The 22,479-nt window shown below is 40.7% G+C and overlaps 1 protein-coding gene, 1 long non-coding RNA gene and 1 pseudogene across 7 annotated transcripts in view; 2 read left to right on the plus strand and 1 right to left on the minus strand.

Moving 5' to 3' along the window:
• GLS2 (glutaminase 2) overlaps nt 1–22,479 on the plus strand; it is a 285,083-nt gene that overhangs the window by 82,405 nt on the left and 180,199 nt on the right. The window lies entirely within an intron of this gene.
• LOC135052656 (5S ribosomal RNA) lies at nt 14,441–14,559 on the plus strand (annotated as a pseudogene).
• The window catches only part of LOC135012582 (uncharacterized), a 101,695-nt gene continuing 101,260 nt past the window's right edge, over nt 22,045–22,479 (minus strand). The window contains exons 3-4 of the long non-coding RNA XR_010211530.1: nt 22,322–22,390; nt 22,045–22,246 (exon numbers count right to left, since the gene is read on the minus strand). This is a non-coding gene — a long non-coding RNA (uncharacterized LOC135012582). The remainder of the gene's footprint in view (nt 22,247–22,321; nt 22,391–22,479) is intronic.

Genomic DNA, 22,479 nt, shown 5'->3' on the forward strand with positions numbered 1-22,479 from the left:
CAGAATTGTCTGGACTCTTTGATTCCTGATTCGCTTGAGCACCCTTGGGAGCAATGGAAATGGAGGAAACAGATAGACCAGCCGGTAAGTCCAGGGCAACGCCAGTGCATCCACTGCCCTCGCCCGAGGGTCCCTGGTCCGTGAGCAATACCAGGGAAGTTTCTTGTTCAGATGAGAAGCCATCATGTCTATTTGTGGGCAACCCCACCGGGCCTCCCATACCCAACGAAATGGGTTTGATTTTTTTTTTTGCTGTTGCAGGTATGTGACTAAACTTCTGGGAGGAGAAAAGTATGTTTCATGCTCTGTGGTTCTGCCTGCTTTTTGCCATCTCTCTCGGGTCATGGAGCGTTCAGATGATGACCCTGCCTACGTGGTCAATTTTAAGTCTACATTCAGAACAGACCTGGAGACACACAAGTAAAATGCCAACATTGCATTTCTGAAGATTGCTGCCGCATTGGACCGTAGATTCAAGGACCTCAAGTGTATACCCAGAGCTGAGAGGGGTGAGGTGTGGGCCTTAGTCACCAACTTACTCAAGGAACAGAGGTTTGTTGCAGAGAAACCTGTGGAAGCAACAACATCAGAGCCACCAAATAAAAAGTTAGCCCTATTGGCTGCTTCATCAGAGTCTGATTCTGAACAGGATGAAGATTCAGTTGAGAACAGTGTGCATCGATACAGAGCGGAGCCCACCATCAGTACAGAGTCCTGTCCATTAGAGTGGTGGTCCAAACAAGCAGGCTCACACAGCACGCTGGCCTCCATTGCACAGAAGTACTTGGCCACACCTGCAACATCTGTACCCTATGAAAGGTTGTTTTCTCTTGCTGGTCATATTGTACAGAAGAAGAGAGTTTCTTTATCATCTGAAAATGTAAATAACCTTGTGTGTCTTAAGGGCCATACACACAGGAGAGATGTGTGCTGAGCGAACCGCTCAGCACACATCTCTCCCGCCGCTCAGCATAGCGCAACGTGTGCTGAGCGATGTGGGGGAGGACGGGGGGCCGCTCATTTCACCCAGCGGGTGAAATGAGCGACATGCTAGATTGAGCCTGCATGCAGACCAATCTAGCACCAGCGATAGCGATGCATATTGCTATCGCTGTGGGGATACACACGAGTGATCTGGGCTTAAAATCTAGTCAGATTGCTTAGATTTTAAGCATGGATCTCTCCGTGAGTACCCCCCTTTAGCAACTGGCTTGGTGCAGAGGAGTAAATAGGTTACACACCTAAAATATATCTGTCCAGTCTGTCTGGTGGGAACAAAAATCTGGGAATGTATGAGAGCAAATGACAATCAACCATTTCCTTCCAAGCACTGGAAAACAGACAATGGTCATTCAGACAAATTGATTAAATCCATTAGATATAGCCAATTTCTCCAAACAATTGTTTTTGTCTGTTTTCCAGTGTTTGGAAGCAAATGGTTGATTGTCATTTACTCTCATACATTACCAGATTTTTGCTCACCTCACTCTAACAGGCACACTTGCTACTGAACATAGGAGCAGATGTACAAAGTCTGGAGAAGGGACAAAGAAGTGATAAAGCAGTGATAAGTGAAAGGTGATAACGCACCAGACGGTCAGCTCCTAACTGTCATTTTTCAAATCCGTAATGATTGGCTGGTGCGTTATCACTAGAGATGAGCGGGTTCGGTTTTACTCGGATTTACTCGGGTATTTCGGGTTTTGCTTATTGGCTATCCAAAACGCGTGACATCCGTGATCCAATTAGATGCCGTTTCGAGCCCCGAGTAAATCTGAGTAAAACCAAACCCGCACATCTCTAGATATCACCTTGCACTTATCACTTCTTTATCCCTTCTCCAGGCTTAGTACATCTTAATACATCTGCCCTATAGACTGTTTATGCTGCTCGCTGATAAAAAAAAAAAAAAAAAATCCTACCGGTACCTGTTCATAAAAACAAAAGAAAACAGATTTAGGGGTCTATTCATGCAGCAGAGAAAAGCCCTGTTTTGCGTTAAACAGGGCTTTTCTCTGCTTACCGCAATTTACAGAGCGGGTTACCGCGGAGAACGTTATTACTTCTCCAGCGGTATCCCTGCTCTGTGCTGGAATCGCAGTACCATACACTTGTATGGTATCTGCAATTCATGTAGAAGCGGAAAGCTCAGCTTTCCGCTTCTCTTCTCTGTGCCGCTTCGTCACCTGAGGATGGCGTAGTATCTACCTGCCTGACGCTAAGCCTGTTCTTTCCCCTGCTTCGGTACTAGCCGCTCCGTCCCGCAAGCTCCGCCCCTTTTACCCAGCTCGCACTGCTTCCGGCTTGTGAGGAATCTCCTTAGCAACCACTTGACGGGCAGCTCGCCAAGCATGAGGTGCGCATGCGCCAGAGGCAGATCAGCGTAGTAGGCACAGCAGAAGCAGAGAAGAGGACATCGTGGACGGCCAGTTTAGCACTACATGACAGAGTTCAGGAAGGGATTAATGAATTGCGGTAAAGATAACTTAAAAACCCGCACATACGAATGCGATGCTTGGTGATAAGTTAGACCAAAACATTGCATTTGTACATGAATAGACCCCTTAGAGTTATAAATGTTAACATTACATTAATGTTTTACTTTTAAAGTTGTGAGAAATATATTTTATTTTTTAAAGTTTTTTAAATGCTGCTGTGTAAAGGGAATACTGCAAACCAAATGTTATTGCACTGTTGTTCATATAGAAGTACTAAAAGTGCGCAATACACCACTTTTGAATTCATTATTGACTTTTGTGCCTAACAATGCGATTAATCGCAATCGTAAAAAACCCTGCTATTAATCGCGATTAATTTAAATTTAAGCGAAATTTTAATCGTTGCCCAGCACTAATATGTGTATATATATATACAGCTGCTCGGCTCCGGCACTCCTGCTATACACAACTTGCTCAGGTGCCTTCCCTGTGGGGCATGCCCACATGTATGTAGAGATTGTTATAAAGGCGGCACTCAATAGTGAAAAAGCATCCACGTGTGTGGATGTTGCTTTAATGTGTGTTACGTTTCGGGGACGTATCCCCTTCCTCAGACAGTGAAAACAGTGCAATGGTACAGGTATAAATACATGTAATAATCAGTGCCACTTACCCCCCTTCCATGACTCTCAGCTGTGTGCCTCGCGGTGCTCCAGACCTCCCATGTCCCGCACTTCCGGTTTCTCTGTTACCCGAGCACAGGAAGTAGCGTCATCGGGTCAGCCTGTTACCATGACGACGCGCAGCTTACTGTCACGAAGGAAACAAATACATAAATACGCATCTATAGCATCTAGATACTAGATAAGCATGAAACTCATAGTGAACAATAATACTGCATGTTGGCATACAATGTTTTAGACATACAAAATACAGTTGCGCCCAATATGGGCTGGAGTATGCCAGCTATAAAAACAATAAACAATAAAACGATGTGCAGTGTGTACGTGTAGAAATTGCAACGGACAACCTACTACTCAAACTTACTATTTGGCATAGCCATAAACCTCTACTGCTTTTATCAATTTTACCTAATTGCTATCATATGCTATTTTACTTCTAATAATCAATTCTGAGTGCCACTGTACTTTATGGTTCTGAGTGTCATCGTTGCTAAACATAACGGGGGATTTAAGATCAACCAATATGGTGGATTCTATTAATATAAATTGAAAATACAGGCGTATATCACCTTGGACACTTCTATAGAAAATTAATAAGTCCCATATTTTCATTGAGTCCCCTTGGAGCCAAGCTGTCTAATCTAAAAATCCATTTAGATTCGAGTTGGAGCAATTTCTTGCCCCTATCACCCCCACGTAGGGAAGGAGGGACATGGTCTACCGCCTTGTATCTAAGGCTGGCCAGGTTATGTCGCGAGATAGCGAAGTGACGGGCAACCGGTTGATCGCTTTTGCCGGATTCTATTGCTGCCCGTATGGCTGAACGGTGTTGTGTAAGTCTCACTTTTAGTTGACATTCTGTTTTTCCGACATAGTATAACCCGCAAGGGCATACTATAACGTACACAACATATTTTGTGGTGCACGTTAGTGGCCACCTGATTTTAAGCCTCTGGCCAGTCTGCGGGTGTGGTATTGTGTCACCTGTCAGCATAAACGAACATGTAATGCATCCCAGGCATTTGAAGCATCCGTTCTTTCTACTCAGAAAGTTGCTTGGTGCTTTTGGTTGACAAAAACCTGTTACATCCGTTTTAACAATCCTGTCCTTGATGTTTCTACTTCGGGAATAACTGGGCATTAATCTATGATTTTGAAGGCATTTCAAGTCAGGGTCTGTAATTACCATCTGCCAGAGACTTTTCACTTGTTTCGTTGTCCCAGGGCTTTTGGTATTATATTCATTAACCCATGGGATGACCGATTTAGCGAGTTCTGTGCCTTTCTTTCTATTTTTCTGTGTGGCTATATACTTCGCCTTTTTGCATGCTTTATTTAGCTCGCTCCTATCATAGCCACGTTCACAGAAATTATCGATCATTTCCTTCAATTGTATATCCCTTCTGCTGGCGTCTGAATTATTCCTGCATACCCTCAGAAACTGAGAGTATGGCAGACTGCGTATAATGGCTTTGGGATGAAAGCTGTCTGCGTGCAGGATTGTGTTCCTATCAGTGGGTTTCTTATAGAGGGAAGTTACGATGCTGCCATTCTGTACTTGGATAAGTACGTCTAAATAGCACACCTCTGTTTTACTGGCCGTGAGCGTGAGTTTAATGGGACTACTGGAATGGTTCTGTTTATCAATAATCTCAATGAGTTTAGACACGTCACCGGACCACAGTATTAACAGGTCGTCTATATATCTATAGTACAATAGCATGGCTGCTGATGTTTTCACATTTTCAAAAAACAGGCCCCTCTCTACTTCCCACATGTAACTGTTTGCGAAAGATGGCGCCACTGGCGAACCCATAGAGCAACCAGTCAATTGCCTGAAAAATTTGAATTCATTATTGACTTTTGTGCCTAACAATGCGATTAATCGCAATCGTAAAAAACCCTGCTATTAATCGCGATTAATTTAAATTTAAGCGAAATTTTAATCGTTGCCCAGCACTAATATGTGTATATATATATATATATATATGCACTAATATGTGTATATATATATATATATATATATATATATATATACATACACACACAGTCGAGTCACATTATTCGGACCGCCAGCTAATAGCCAAGGTAACCGACGTGTGCAGCACGGACAGCATCTAGACAGGCTGGGAGGGATTCAATAATGTGCTGGTAGGTTGGCACAGGTACATATTGACAGTGAGCTGCTCCACGGTCATTTATCACACACCTCTGTAGCCGACGTTCACCTCTCACATCAATGGCACGTGGTGCTCCGCAGTTTCCACGTCAGTTATTCGCAATGGCGCCATTTGTACAGTCACAATACACTGTAACCACAGCAGCACAAGAACAGGTCACAAAGTGCACTGTTTCAGAAATACTACCACCCTTGGCCCAAAAGCCGATAATCATCCCTTTTACCCACGATAGCAGTGAACTATATGTATGCAGGTGGCCTATCGCACACCTTATATACCAACCAAGTCAGCGCACAACACGTGACATACTTCATGGGCTACATGCTGCCGACATCAAATGTAGGAGGTGGTTATAATAATGTGACTTGACCGTGTGTTTTATATATATATATATAGACAGCCCAAGAATTTACAGGAACTGGAGGCTTTTTGCCAAGAAGAATGGGCAGCTTTACCATCTGATAAAATAAAGAGCCTCATCCACAACTACCACAAAAGACTTCAAGCTGTGATTGATGTTAAAGGGAGCAATACACGGTATTAAGAACTAGGGTATGTAAACTTTTGATCAGGGTCATTTGGGTAGTTTCTGTTGTCATTATGATTTAAAAAGAGTAAAAACAGTTGTTTGACAATAAATGGCTTCACCCAACCACTAACCACGAGTGAAAGAAAAGTTTGTGAGTTATTCATATTCTCTGACAAATGGCCAGAAATTCACAAATTCTGCTAGGGTATGTAAACTTATGAGCACAAGTGTGTGTGTGTGTGTGTGTGTGTGTGTGTGTGTGTGTGTGTGTGTGTGTGTGTGTGTGTGTGTGTGTGTGTGTGTGTGTGTGTGTGTGTGTGTGTGTGTGTGTGTGTTTTTTCCGTATTTTTTTTATTTATTTTTTATTTATTTGAGCAGGCACCCAGCTCCTTTACTGGGAGTGCCGGGTTTATGGCTGTTTATATACTGTAATGTATATATAAAAATGTTAGACCTTAGGGCCCCCTTGTCTTAAGCCCCCCGAGCCCCCCAAGGCCTTAATCCAGCTCTGATAGTAGTAATAAAAGGATGGGATGGGTAAAGGGGGTAGTGTAGAGAAATATGTTGTTAAAGGGAGTACACTGCATCAATCCAGTAGTGCCCTCGGATAGCTGACCGTCACAGGAATGTGCGGTGAGCTAAATAGCTCAGGAGGCACTGGCTAGCACCAGAGCCAGATTTACACGCAATATATGAGCCAAAGCATACATCTGGGCATTATACACAGGTGCAGCAGTATAAACTCCTGGAAATTTGGTGAGTTTTGATTAGAGATGTGTGGAAATGTTAGCCAGGTGAGGCACTGCCTCACCCATAGAGTTTTTATTTCAGAGTTTTGGCTATAAAAATTATTAGAATAATGCAAAGAAGATATTTCAAACATATTCTTTGTATTTTTCATATACTTTATACAGTCAAAACTCTGGCACAAACGTTAGTATGACAGGAAAGGCTCTGCCTCACCCCACCGCATGTCACTGCTGACCGAGTAGTGTTAAATATAACAGAAAAGAATAAATACATAGGAATAAATAATGTGAGGAATTGAAATAACATGATATGAGTGTCCAGAGATGAATACATTATAGATCGTGTACCCTGTAAGTGTAATAAGGTAAGTATGGTAACAGAACCTATATTTGGTAAAATAATGATTGGAAATGAAGATGTAAAAAGGAAGAATTGGTGGGAGAAGCAGTGTAAAGCAATATTCTTTTGGAAAGGGTACAAAGTGTCATTATATGAAGAACCTGAGATAACTGACCAGGTATAATGTCAAATATAAAAGGGGAGGGATGGCCAAAGAGTAGATAATAGATTTTTTTATTTTTTATTAGATAATAATTGAAAGAGTTATCAGGAAGGGATACATATTATCAGGATAGAAGTACTCTGGGATAGTTATAGGAACACATTGTAATTGATGTATTCATTGCTTCATGGTTAGATTTCCACCTCTACTTCCTAGGTGGCCTCTGTCTAGTCCAAAGATCTGCATTGCTCTTGGGGAATCCTGATGTTTCACATGGAAATCTCTTGCTATCGATGTAAGTTTTTTAGCCTTTGAAAGGTCTGATTTGGTATTGTGGATTGTCCCCATATGCTCTAGAATCCTTAAACTTTCTTGTAGTCATCCCAATGTACTTAACATCACAACTGCAGGTAATACAATATACTAGCCCTTGAGTGTTGCAATTAAAATAAAGTTTGATCGGGATATCCTGTCCATATCTATCTTGGACTGTATTAGTTCTAAGAATCATTGATTCTTAGAACTGATACAGTTCAAGAGGCAGACTGGGAACTAGCACATGCTGACTGCACAAAGGCTATAGGTAAGATTCTTTCATTTATATAGAAAGTCAGTTTAGGGGTGAACTTTTGGGGTGTGGGGCTCCTTGGATTGCTCTAAAACAAAAAACTGCAACAAACGAGCGCCTAATCATCAAAATAAAAAGTGAAAACCAATACGTGTTTCATAGAATTAAATAATCACAATTTTATGTTCCTGATAGTCTGCGCTTGCCGGAATACTATGTGTAGTATTGTGGTGATAGCATAGAAAAAGAACAAACGGCTGCGCTGAATATCAGGAACGGAACATAATGTACAGAGAGCCAACGTAAAAAATAACAATGTTTATTAATAAAACATATAAAAAGATTAATTATCAAATAACCGGTGAATAATATATATAAATATATATAAGAACAATCACTAGACGTGGACTAGTGGTATATTGTAATAACTCAGCTTATTGGGGTGAAAAGTTCCGTGATTCACTTGTTAGATAATTGATAAATACCAGGTGTGTTGGTAGGATCCTAATGAATTAAAAGTCCCTCAGTTGAAAATGATATTCAATACCTTTCCAAAATGGGCTGGTAAGAGCCGAGCGTCCTCGGCTTCAATGTCCTGCAATGCCCATATACGCTGTGCAGCGGAAAGGAATGGACCGTCTCTCTCACAACCCGGTCGTGGCGGCGTGTGCGCTGAAGCCGCTGATGTCGGATGCTGTAGGCGGAGGGTGCAGCGGGGACCAAGGAACACCTGGAAGATTTCACCTGAGCTGAGTGTGGATAGGGGCGGGTCCTGACGCGTTTCGTCACGTTCACGTGACTTTCTCAAAGGTAGATACCTGCCTCCTAGATCATCCGGTATTTAAAGGCTGAGTTGATTAGTGTGGACAGGTGAATGTCATCAGCAATGTTAAAAGCAATAAAAATGCATAAAACGAAGGCTCTCATGTACTAACACATAACATTATATATAGTTGGCAGAAATGACTAGAGAAAGATACATTTATAATAGACTTATTGGTGTCAGAGAAAGGTGTAAATTTAATGTGGTTATACTTTATATTGTAGTAAATAGTGAGCCATTGCAGATCATGGTTTCAGTTCAGGTGTCATGACAGGTGTATTGATTCACCACAAATTAGATCACCTAATAGCTTCACCTATAATGAGTAGCAGACATTTATCACAAGGTTCACTGGACAAATGTTATTATCCGTGTATATACTAGTGGTGCCGTTTTAGGTTAAGAGAAGTTTAATCAAAGGGAAAAAAAAGTATATCTATTTATATAAATCACCTCTGCATAAAAAATCGGACCAAGAGGGAAAACTTTTTAAATGTTGGTATAGACATGATTCGAACTCTAGGATTCAAAACTAATGCTGGTCTGTCCTCTAACCTGATGCGCCACTGAGTCTGATGATTATATAGAGGACAGACTGAGAGATAAACACAGTAATTAGCTTGTTTCAATATATTGTAACAAGGGTAAGAGTAGTCTAACAAATGGATATCTCATATAGAAGGACATATTCCTAATTCTATAGATGAATCTGATTAGTGATTAGAACATCCTTTGTATGCAACATCGTTATTAGATATAGTAAAAATATCTTCTTTGTTGTGTTATGATAAAACTAAAAAATAAAAGATAAATATAAACAAAAGAAAAAGGAAAAAATATATAAACAAAAAATGGGAAAAAAAGAAGAACAGTCCTACATATGATGATGATAATGTATTGCAGATGGACTTCCTTCATCAACCTCTAGATATTTCAGGGAATCATCACCAGACAGATGATACCAAAGTGTGTATTCATAATACAGATGTTTTATTTCATGTAAATATGCACTATAGGGTTGGGAAAGGGGGGGGGGGGAGATAGTTTCTATACTTGGAATTATTGGACAATCTGCACAGATGTTACTCAGATGTAATATAAGGAGAGTCGGAATAGAAATGAATTTTCATGAAAGATCAAATTCTATACTTTCATTGAGCCCTTCCGGTGTAAGTGTTCTTAATTTATGTATCCAATAATTTTCCCTAAGACATAGTTTTCTATATCTATCTCCCCCCCGTATTGTGGGTTTGATGATCTCTATACCCACTAGTTGGATGTCATCCGGATCTTTATGATGCTTTTCTAAAAAATGTCTGGAGACACTATGAAATATTAGGCCCTTTTGGATGTTACGTCTATGCTCAAGAAACCTCGTCCTGAGTTTACGAGTTGTTCTACCTACATACATTAAATTACATTTACAAACCAATATATAAATCACAAAGGAACTATTGCAATTGATATGAGAACATATCTCAAATTCAGATGAGTCTGAGGCACCAAAGCTTTTTGTATTATTCTGAATATATGAACATGTGATACATTTTTTAGCACCACATTTGAAACACCCTACTATTTTCGGGAGCCACTGTATATTGCCAGCTGATGTTGAACTCTCATTAGTGAGTCTTCTATCAACAAAGAGGCTTGGAGCTAGTTGTTGTTGTAAATTATTTGATTTTCTAAATATCACTGAGGGGGTATCTTTAAGTTCAGATCGAAGGATCTTATCTGTAAGGAGAATAGAGTGATTATTGTAGATGATGTTTCTAATCTTAGAAGAAGCACAGTTGAACTGTGACATGAAATGTGGCTGGTCTTGTGCAAATTTACATATGTGGGTTTTTGTTTTCAGAAGATCCCTTCTATCTAAAGCATCCGTTCTCTCCCGTGCTGTTTCAATCAATCTTGCTGGATAGCCACGATTATAGAAGGATTTAGATAATTCATCCGCTTGTAATTGAAAGTCAACTCTATTGCTGCAATTACGTTTTATGCGTCTAAATTGTCCATAAGGGACATTGTTCAACCATGATTTGTGGTGTGAACTACTATAATGGATAAAGTTTAAAGTGTCTACCTCCTTGCGAAACGTTTTTGTGGATATTTTGCCCTCAATAATATCAAGTGAAATATCCAAAAAAGTGATGGATGATTGGTGCGCAGTACCAGTGAAAATTAAATTATAACTGTTGTTATTCAAAGAAGTGATGAGATCAGAAGATGAGGATATGTCACCATCAAAGATAAAAAACATGTCATCTATGTAACGGCCATAGTAGACGAGGTCCGCGCCGCAGCTCCGCCCCCACACATGCTCCTCCTCGAAGGCACCCATGTATAGGTTAGCGAAGCTCGGCGCGAACCTCGTCCCCATGGCCGTCCCAAGTATCTGTAAATAATATTCCTTATTAAATACAAAAAAATTGTGAGATAATATAAAATTGATTGAGTCCAGTATGAATTTTTGTAACTCTGAATCAATCGTACTAGTTTTAGAGAGAGATTCTGCTATCGTAGATAGACCTCTCTTATGCGGAATATTAGAGTATAATGCCTGCACATCGCAGGTCATAAAGAAATAGGAGCTTTTCCAATTAATGTTTGAAATATCATTTAGAAAACATGTAGTATCCCTGATGTGAGAGCGTAAAGAGGAGGCGAGTGGCTGTAAAAAATAATCAACAAAGTGTGATAAATTAGAAGTGAGGGACCCAACACCAGAAATAATTGGCCGACCAGGGGGTGCAGTGAGGGATTTGTGAATTTTGGGTAAATGATAATAAGTGGGAGTGACAGGGTGTGTGGGAATCAAATATCTAAATTCTTCCTTGGATATGATGCCTTTATCCAAGGCATCTTTAACTATAATAGTTAGTGATCTATGAAAATCATGTGCAGGATTGGATGATAATTTGACATATGTATTCCTATCATTAAGTTGTCTGAAAGCCTCTGTCAGATAATCCTCAGTGTTTTGAATGACAATGCCTCCTCCCTTGTCTGCCGACTTAATGACAAGGGAGGGATCATTGGCAAGTTTTTGTAAAGCCAATCTCTCCTGAACTGTTAGATTATGTCTATATTTGAATCTTTTTGATTCTTTCTTACATAGACTATTAAAGTCATCCAATGTTTTCTTGTAGAATATATCAATGGCTGGGCTCCTATAATGTAGTGGGTAGAATTGCGATTTATTTCTAAATTTAAGATTACGTTCATTGGTACGACTTTGATTATAGATCTGTACCCCAGAATCTACAGTATTGTTTTCAAGAAGTAGGGATTCCAGCATATCTATGCCTACTCTATCTTGATCATCTAACAGAATCGGTGTGCCATCAAGTTTACGTTTAGTCAAATTCTTAGTTGCAAAGTACCTTTTGCGTGCTAAAGTGCGTGTATAGGTATTGAGTTCCACAAATAAATTAAAAAATGTAGGTGGTTTAGAAGGGGCAAATTTAAGGCCCTTAGCTAAAAGTGTAGACTCTGCTGGAGAAATGTGGGTGGAGGACAAATTATAGATATTGGTCTGATTTATAGTCTCATGTCTCGCTTTTTTTCTTTGTAACCTCCTGCCTCCTCTGCATCCTCTCTGCCTTCTTCCCTTGGTCTTTTTGGGGAGTCTATTCTTAATATGTCGTAATGATTGTGCATATGATATGGGAGTTTTTGTTTTAGAATCCTCTGATCCCTCTCTAAAAAATTACTAGAGTTAGGGAGACTGGTTTCACAGGAGGGATTGATGTGTGTAGTGTTCTTTGGTCTCACTGAGGGATCTGTCCCGGACATATTACTAGAAGGGATCTGTCCAGGATCCTGTCTATTGATATTTGGAGGGTATGAGTATTTATCTGTCTGATACTGCTGAGTTGGGTTTAACCCTTTCTTAGCATTATTTTTAAAGTTATTATGATAACTCCTATCTCTTTTCAATCTTTGATTTGAAAAGCTCCTGGATCTCCCCCTAATAAAAGAATGAGTTCTCTTATTAAAACTCCGGACTTTGTCCAGATTGTAGTCCTCAGTGTCTCTCGTAAATTTCCTATTTTTCCCATCTATCACCTCCTTCTCATATAACTCAATTTTATGATTTAATTTGGAGTCATTATGTTGAAATTGAGGATGATCAGAATATATACTTAAACGTTTCCTTGTTTCCTCAATTTCCTGCGATAGTATGAGGGTCTTCTCTCTGCGATAATTAATCAGAAGTTCCATTAGTGAATAGGAACAGTCATCTAATAAGGAGTCCCATTTGGTTTTTAATGAGGGATCATCCACAAAGGATAACGTTTTGAATATCCTCAGACCTCTGGGGATTTTTTTATTCTTAATGTATTTCTGTAATGTAATCATATCCCACCAGTGGCGGGTTTCAGTTTTCATCAGATCCTCCAGTTTATAAAAGAGAATGTTGAATTCCTTCTCATAATCATTCTGAGTTACAGAGGGGGAGGTGATTGTGGGATCTTCATTGAAATTAGCCTCATAACACCGTCTCCTCCTAGCACATTCAGATAAACAAGTCAGATCTGCCATAATCAACACTAACTATTATTATCTAGGATTTATTAAATACCGATTCAAAGATAAGAGAAAACAATGGATGATAGGGCAGCTAGCAGGATATCCACAGATATCTACAATAGAAGACCAAAACAAAAAACTGCAACAAACGAGCGCCTAATCATCAAAATAAAAAGTGAAAACCAATACGTGTTTCATAGAATTAAATAATCACAATTTTATGTTCCTGATAGTCTGCGCTTGCCGGAATACTATGTGTAGTATTGTGGTGATAGCATAGAAAAAGAACAAACGGCTGCGCTGAATATCAGGAACGGAACATATGCAGAGGTGATTTATATAAATAGATATACTTTTTTTCCCTTTGATTAAACTTCTCTTAACCTAAAACGGCACCACTAGTATATACACGGATAATAACATTTGTCCAGTGAACCTTGTGATAAATGTCTGCTACTCATTATAGGTGAAGCTATTAGGTGATCTAATTTGTGGTGAATCAATACACCTGTCATGACACCTGAACTGAAACCATGATCTGCAATGGCTCACTATTTACTACAATATAAAGTATAACCACATTAAATTTACACCTTTCTCTGACACCAATAAGTCTATTATAAATGTATCTTTCTCTAGTCATTTCTGCCAACTATATATAATGTTATGTGTTAGTACATGAGAGCCTTCGTTTTATGCATTTTTATTGCTTTTAACATTGCTGATGACATTCACCTGTCCACACTAATCAACTCAGCCTTTAAATACCGGATGATCTAGGAGGCAGGTATCTACCTTTGAGAAAGTCACGTGAACGTGACGAAACGCGTCAGGACCCGCCCCTATCCACACTCAGCTCAGGTGAAATCTTCCAGGTGTTCCTTGGTCCCCGCTGCACCCTCCGCCTACAGCATCCGACATCAGCGGCTTCAGCGCACACGCCGCCACGACCGGGTTGTGAGAGAGACGGTCCATTCCTTTCCGCTGCACAGCGTATATGGGCATTGCAGGACATTGAAGCCGAGGACGCTCGGCTCTTACCAGCCCATTTTGGAAAGGTATTGAATATCATTTTCAACTGAGGGACTTTTAATTCATTAGGATCCTACCAACACACCTGGTATTTATCAATTATCTAACAAGTGAATCACGGAACTTTTCACCCCAATAAGCTGAGTTATTACAATATACCACTAGTCCACGTCTAGTGATTGTTCTTATATATATTTATATATATTATTCACCGGTTATTTGATAATTAATCTTTTTATATGTTTTATTAATAAACATTGTTATTTTTTACGTTGGCTCTCTGTACATTATGTTCCGTTCCTGATATTCAGCGCAGCCGTTTGTTCTTTTTCCTTGGATTGCTCTGGCTGGGCCACTTTTGGGGTGCACTCTCATCAGTGATGCCTGAGTTGTATTTTATTGGTCTACTATCATACCACGCTGTATACGCCCAATACCGTCCGATCTTGGAAGCTAAGCAGTGTCGGGCTTGGTCAGTACTTGGATGGGAGACCTCCTGGGAATACCACGTTTAGTAGAGCTAGACTAAGGGGGTCATTCCGAGTTGATCACTCGCTAGCTACTTTTAGCAGCCATGCAAATGCATTGTTACCGCCCACCGGGAAGTGTATTTTCGCTTTGCAGAAGTGCAAATGCTTGTGCAGCAGAACACCTGCAAAATCATTTTGTGCAAAACATGACTAGCCCTGTAGTTACTCGTCTTGTGTGTTGATTCTAACAACGGAGGGACGGCTTTTGACGTCACACACCCGCCCAGCGTTTGCCTGCGTTTTCCCCGACACGCCTCTATTTTTCTAAGCACTCCCTGAAAACGGTCGGTTGCCACCCAGAAACGCCCAGTTCATGTCAATCTTCCTGCGTTCTGCCGTGCGACTGAAAGCTTCTCTAAAACCTGCGCAAAACCACAAAGGACTTTGTACCCGTACGTCGCACTGCGCATTGCGGTGCATACGCATGCGCAGAAATGCCGATTTTTAGCCTGATCGCTGCGCTGCGAACAACGACAGCTAGCGATCAACTATGAATGACCCCCTAAGTAACTTACTCTGTGCCTAACGCCGACAGCAGAATCACCACTTTTCTGTCTTTTCATTTACTTTTACTTAATATTGGCCCTCATTCCGAGTTGATCGCTCGCTGCCGATTTTCGCAGTGCAGCGATTAAGAAAGAAAACGACAAAAATGCGCATGCGCATGGTACGCAGCGCACATGCGCTAAGTACTTTCACACAAAAATTTGTAGATTTACACAAGCTTGAGCGACGTTTTTTCATCGCTCGAGTGATCGTAGTGTGAATGACAGGAAGTTGGTGTTTCTGGGCGGAAACTGGCTGTTTTCAGGGAGTGTGCTAAAAAACGCAGGCATGCCAGGTAAAAATGCAGGAGTGGCTGGCCGAACGCAGGGCGTGTTTGTGACGTCAAACCAGGAACTAAACGGACTGAGGTGATCGCAGTCTAGGAGTAGGTCTGGAGCTACTCAGAAACTGCAGCTAATTATTTAGTAGCAGTTCTGCTAATCTTTTGTTCGCTATTCTGCTAATCTAAGATACACTCCCAGAGGGCGGCGGCCTAGCGTGTGCAATGCTGCTAAAAGCAGCTAGCGAGCGATCAACTAGGAATGAGGGCCGTTGTCATATCAATCAGACCATTACCATGTGGACATTCTTTCAGTTCCTTGAATGAGAACAGCTTTTTATGCATTTGTTACATTAGGGTCGTTGTGAGCCCATATCTCTATGATTATTATCATTATTCCGAAAAATACACAAGAGTCCCTGTGAATTGACCTATTATTTGGTCCACATTTGATTTATAGTGAGTTCTTTTAAAATAATTATTTTGCAGGTCCAAGGGACAGATGGATCGTACCTATTTAAGGTGGTCGTATGCTCCTTAAGTTACTTGCATTTTAACGTTTAACGTTTGTTTTTGTTATTGTTTTGTTTGTTTTGTATACACCCGGCTATAGCTTCTCTTTTTAATGAATATTTAATAAAAATTTACTTTTAGTTACTCTAATCTTGCTATATTACGTTTTTTCCCAAGAGTGCACCCAACAAGAGTCTTCTTTCCTTTTACACTTATTAAACTTGACATACCCACTGAGTCTGGATGCACCACCAAATCAACAGTATCTAGGAGACTCCCCTGTGACAGATAAAATAGGAATTTGATACCTACCAGTAATTTCTTTTCTCCTAGCCTGTAGTGGATACTGGGGTCTTGTACTTTAGTACCATGCGGTATAGATTGGGTCCACTGGAGCCTGGCACTTTAAAACATTTAGTGTGTGTATGTGTGTGCTGGCTCCTCCCCTCTATGCCCCTCCTACCAGACTCAGTCTAGGAAAACTGTGCCGGAGGAGACGGACATACAATGAGAGAAGAACAATACAACTGCGGTGAGGCTACAAGCCAACACACAACCATGAAAGTAAGGAGGGCGCTAACCAGAACAGAGGGTAGCAACACCAACCTAACCCGGATAGCACAAGCAAATATAAATCAGCGCTAAGTGGTCATAAATGAGATGAGTAGGTCAATAATTGTACATGTTTAATTCATAATAAAATTCAATAAAACATCCATATGGAATCAATAAAATAAATGAACGAAAACGCGTTGGTGTAAGCTGCTCCCTTGGATCACTTTTTGGACTTGTACCATCTGGAGACCTGAGGACCTGAACCAAGTCCCCACCACTGATTCTCATGGACCTTTGCTGGAGGCATACCATCTGAACTGAGGATACTGCTTTGTTTCCACCCTACCAAGGAACTGCAATCTTGCGGAGTGCTGAACCGCTTAATAACCCTTGGACACACCTGTGGTAACTATTGCCTAGTTCAGACTATCAAATTTGGTCCATACAGACCTAAAAGGGGACTATACCATAGGAACAGGTCCTATTATTTCCTCCATTTTCAGATAAATGTGATCGGGAGTTACGTTCCATACCCTTCTCAAGGGTTTTTCTTCATTTATTTTATTGATTCCATATGGATGTTTTATTGAATTTTATTATGAATTAAACATGTACAATTATTGACCTACTCATCTCATTTATGACCTCTTAGCGGTGATTTATATTTGCTTGTATTATTGTGTGAGGTCTGACCAACCTCTTTATCTAGCTGCTGTGTTGAACCTCCCCTATCAGCGCCTGGAGAGAATTACCTTAGGGTATTTTTTCTCTTTTTCTGCATTTCACATAGTCTCACTCTGGGCTGCAGGAATGGGGAGCTTCTCCACTTTTAATAACAGACATAGTAGAAGGATTGATTTTCTTAAAAAATGGGATGATCCCACAGAATTAAATTCTGAATCCAAAACCAACTTGTTGAAAAATTAGTTCTATAAATTAGAGGATTTAATGAGATCAGAGACAAAACATTGGCTTGATGGCATTAATTTACAGAAATATATTGATAAAAACATGATTCTGAGGGGCTTCAAGCTCTTCAAGCCCTCTATATTCAATGGTGATAGAGAGTTTGAAGAGAAATGGGAGAAAGCACTAGATAAGTGCTCTATGAGCCTATAGGAACCAAAAAGCTAAAAAATAGAAATAGCGTCTCTTAAAGATAAACTAGAACCTCAGAACAATACAAAGGAATATAAGGAGAGGGATATGCTAGTGATGGAGAGGATGACTAAATTCGAACAAACAGTTGTAGATAATAAGTGTAAAAAATTCCAGAGGGATCTTGAAGATTACAACACTGGACAAGTGAGGAGTTATAGGAATAAAAATAGAGAGAGAATCAAATCCAGAACCTATCCATCTGAAAAATCCCCCTCTAACAGGAGGTGGAGACAGGGAGAGATCCCAAAGAGACATCAGTACAGACAAGAATGGGGAAGAAGGGAGAAAAAGATACTTTCCCCTGACAAAAAGATACTTTCCCCTGACAAACCGGATAGAGGTAGAACAGATGGACTGACACAAATAGGTGGCGACCAATTGATAGAGTTGGGAGCAAGACCCAGGGAACTGAGACCGGATTCCCACTATGATTCTCAAAAGAACTCTGAGGTTTTTTTTTAGAAAAAAGACACGAAAGACGATATGGGCCCCCTGTAAGAACAGAGTGGGGAAAAAAGACACCAAAAAGAGGAAGACCCCGAAGTATAGATGGTGCAGAGGGGGGGGAAAAGAAGACAACCAAGGGGGTGGGATTAACAGACCAGGCTGCTTCTAATCCCACTAATGTCTTTAATCTCTCGAGTAAACAGTTTACCACCAGTGAGAAATCCCTTTTAGCTAAGAGACTCAAATTTGCGCCCATGAGTACCCCCAATATATTCAATCTGTTCGTTGAATTGAACAGATTTGTCCGTACTTTATGTAGGAAACGTTACTTCATACAACGTAATTTGCAACAACATAAAGAAGAGGGAATAGCTATCACCCTTGATTCAGGAGATGATTTAGCTCTTGAAATCTTACAGACCCTCCTGGATGATAACTCCAGTTCTGGAGCAGCAAATACAAAAAAAGTATTTGATATCAAAAGGGGTGACTTTAAGCGCAAATCTGAGTTCTATCCCCTCACATATAAGAGCCCATGGTTGAGTGCTTTTATAAAACTACACTAGAGGACTTTAGGAATTTATGTCAACAAAAGAACCAAAGGAATAACAGGAAAACCAATACTAACCTCACTAAATGGGAGAGGAAAGCCTTGCGGGATCTTACTAAGGATACTTCCCTAGTCTTTAGAGAAGCGGACAAGGGGGGCGGTCTGGTGGTGCAGGACAGAGAGGAGTATATTGCTGAGGCATATAGACAATTGACGAATATTGAATTTTATAAACCTTTGGACTCTGATCCCACATCTCAATATTTGAGACAGCTACATAACTTACTAGATGATGCCCTGGTCGACGAAGTTATATCCAGGGAGGAATTCAATTTTTTGTTTATTAAGCACCCCACAGTTCCGATTTACTATCAGCTCCCTAAAGTACACAAGTCACTTAGTTCACCACCTGGGCATCCCATTATATCTGGTATAGGTTCTTTGTCCTCAAATCTGTCCTTTTATGTTGACTCTTTCCTTCAACCCCGTGTCTCTACCTTAAGGTCTCATATTAAAGATACCACTCATTTTTTACAACTTTTACAGGACTTTTAGGGAAATTTACTAATCTCATGATTTTGACCGAGATGGTGTTTTTTCTTCAAAGTGTCATCTCGGGAATTTACTAAACTCAAATCACGGCAGTGATGAGGGCATTCGTATTTTTATTACGGCTGTGTAGTAAAAATATGAATGAATACACCTTCGGTCAAAAGCGGCTGTTTAGATCTAGAACTCGGTCATTTACTAAGCATTCGTCTTTGAAATCTCAACCGTGAAAATGGATTTGTGGCCGCAAAAAATTACTAATCGTACAAAAAGCCTAAAAAAAAAAGTAGACCTGCTTTTGAGAAGCGTGTTTACATGTGTTGTCAATTCTACATTAGTCACACCTGACTTTTTGGACCTTTAAAAGGGGCCCAAGCACATTTTTCACCACTCTCAATCTGAAATGGCTGCTACTGTGTGTAGTACTGCTGTCTTGTTTGCTGGGGGATACCTGACACTGCTCCATGAGGCTACAATAAACCCTGGCCAGGAAAATCAACAGGGTAAGCAGGTTGTACATGTTCCGCATAGGCTGGCCATGGCTTGTTTTTTTTTCCGGACTTTAAACGATAACAAAATTGCTGATGACCATGTTATACAGATGCTCAGACTAAATGTAATTATTTTTTTCCCTCTGTATGACCTTGTCAAACTGACCCTAGACCCTGAGACCGTACGCTCTCGCTCTGTCTCAGGCCTGTCCAAACTCCTGCCTGTGTTGCACTTTATGGCTACCGGCAGCTTCCAGCCTGTGACTGGCAATGTAATTAGTATCTCACAGGCCACCTTTTAAAAATATTTAATTCAGGTGAGTTAAAACATACATACACGTCTATGTCTAAGTGGAGCTTCTGTAATGTGATAGAAAACAGTATTGTATTGATTACAGGTCATGACACTCACCTTTAATTTTTGAAGGGCCACTCAGGTTTTGGATGTCTTGGATGGCTACATAGATGCCTCTCTCTGCTTCCCTACCCAGGAGTCGCAGTGTTATGCAGTCAGGGTAGCTTTATCTAATCTTGCGGCCATGGACAATGTGCTGGGTGACATAGCTTACACACATGTTGAGTTGAGTACACCTAGGGGCAGGCAATATATTTCTAACAATCCACATCTGGCCCAAGACACTAATGTGCATGTGGTTTGTGGAGCTAATTAAACAATACACATATTGCGTGTTCACAATTTATTAATTTTAACACACTACTTTTTGCGACCAATCTAAAATAAAAAACACTGTAATGGTCAATATATTCTGACCGAACATTATTAATGTTTTTTTCTTTGTGTGCTGGGTGCCGAGGATTGTGCTGGCTCGTTGGTGCGGGTTCGACTTGAGCGTCAGACTGGGGAATGAACTGGGGTGTGGCTTGGTGTCATTGTCCCAGAACTAGATGTGGCATGGTGTGATGCCAACACACTAAGGCTTTGGCTTAGATTGTTCAAGCTTGCTGTGAGCTGAGTGTTAGCGGCAGTGTTGTTAGCTATCATGCGTGAGAGGTTGTCGTTGATCATTTGATTGTGTTGTATGATCTGTATAAGTGATTGTTGCTGCCGCTGCTGATCATCCAAGATGCGTTGGAGGTTTGACTGCATTTGGGTGTTGTCTGCCCTCATCTGTTCCACGGAGTTCGCAATTCGGCCCACCTGCACTATAAGTCTGCCTGAGTTGCGACTCAGTCTAGGCAAATGATGGGGCAGACTTGACAGGTATTGGCTGCGGGTGTTGAGGCTTGCGCAGTATTGCGCCTGTTGTGACGACCAACGGCTCCAAAACTCAGGGCCCATTTATGTGTCAACTTGTGTTGTGCTCAACTGGGGGCTGTGGGATGTTTGGGGTGGTTGGGGTATGTCCTGCGGCGTGGTTGTCTGAGTCGGATCGATGGGCTGCAGGTGGAGTGTGAAGGTCTCCTGGTCACATTCCTGCTGGGCATCCTCGGTGAGGATGCCTGGGTCTGTATGGGGTTGAAGATAGCCACTATTTAGTAAATATATAGCATTGGTCTTACTATAGCTTTACCTCAACATGCATTACTTCTTAATATTAATGTTGTAATTGCTAAATAGATTGTGGCATAAACTTAACTATGTAGCTCACCTTTTTTTATAAATATGTGGCTTCTAACGTTCACTACTCATTTGTTTTTTTTGGGGGGGTATAGTAGGATTCTGAGCCATAATTAATGTTTAAACACGAAGAACTCTAACAAATACAAAGTACTACATTTACATATTGGGTATGAAGCTTCCTTTGGAACAACACACACAATACAATAAATGTGTTGGCCAATACACTCATACATTGTTCAAGGCAGTCAGTGGTTTGCCAAAAACTAAAAAAAATATAGTGGCCTAAAATGTACACATTAACAATGGATGAAAAAGTATTAAGGTGCCCTATGTTTAGAAGTGGTGTTGTTGGCCATGCAAAACAATTGGATGAGACTTAACATTTCTGGGTTTTTTTACTTCAAAAATTTTGTGTCAAAAAAATGTTGATATGGCCAACATCCCATCTGACAATCCATCTAAAAATACCTTAACACCATCTGGTTGTTGTTGTTGTTGATTATTGCAAGGATGACTGGTCATTAGTGTATTATAATTTTCGATGTACTAACAGTGGGGCAGATGTATAAACCTGGAGAAGGCATAAGGAAGTGAAAAACCAGTGGTATGTGCAAGGTGAGAAATGCACAAGGCAAACAGATCCAATATGTACATTAACAGTTGTGTTTGTTTTGTACTGCTGCCTTTATCACCTTGCACATATCAGTGTTTTTTAACTTCCTTATGCCTTCTCCAGGTTAATAAATCAACAACACTGTTTGTTTACTTATTTACACGTAATTGTTATGTTTACTCACCAGACAACTGCGGGGATTGTGGATCCTCACTTTGGGGGCTGGCCAATAGAACTAGTGGTGGCACGGCCGACACTGCGGAGATGCGCCGTTGGGGTGGTGATGCTGGTGCTGGAGCCTCAAGACGGCGTCTCTTGGGTGGCCTCGTTGCCACAGTAACCGAGCCCTGTGATGGGCGCCTTAGTGTTGGTGGATTTGCTGAAGAAGAACCTGTGTGATAAGATAAACATTAACATTTTGTGTCTCAATGTGTTTGCAGAATATATGTATACAGTTAAATCTTACCGGCATTGCCACCATCTGCATCTCTCGGCAGTGTTGGCTGTGGCCTGGCTGTGCTGCTTCTCTGGCGTACTGTAGAAATATGAAGAATGTCCTTATGAACATACTATTTTGGTGATATGTTTTTGCAAATTCCTTATTGTGATGTAAACATATGTGGT

The sequence above is a fragment of the Pseudophryne corroboree genome, chromosome 2, assembly GCF_028390025.1.
Source record: "Pseudophryne corroboree isolate aPseCor3 chromosome 2, aPseCor3.hap2, whole genome shotgun sequence".
Lineage (NCBI taxonomy): Eukaryota > Metazoa > Chordata > Amphibia > Anura > Myobatrachidae > Pseudophryne > Pseudophryne corroboree.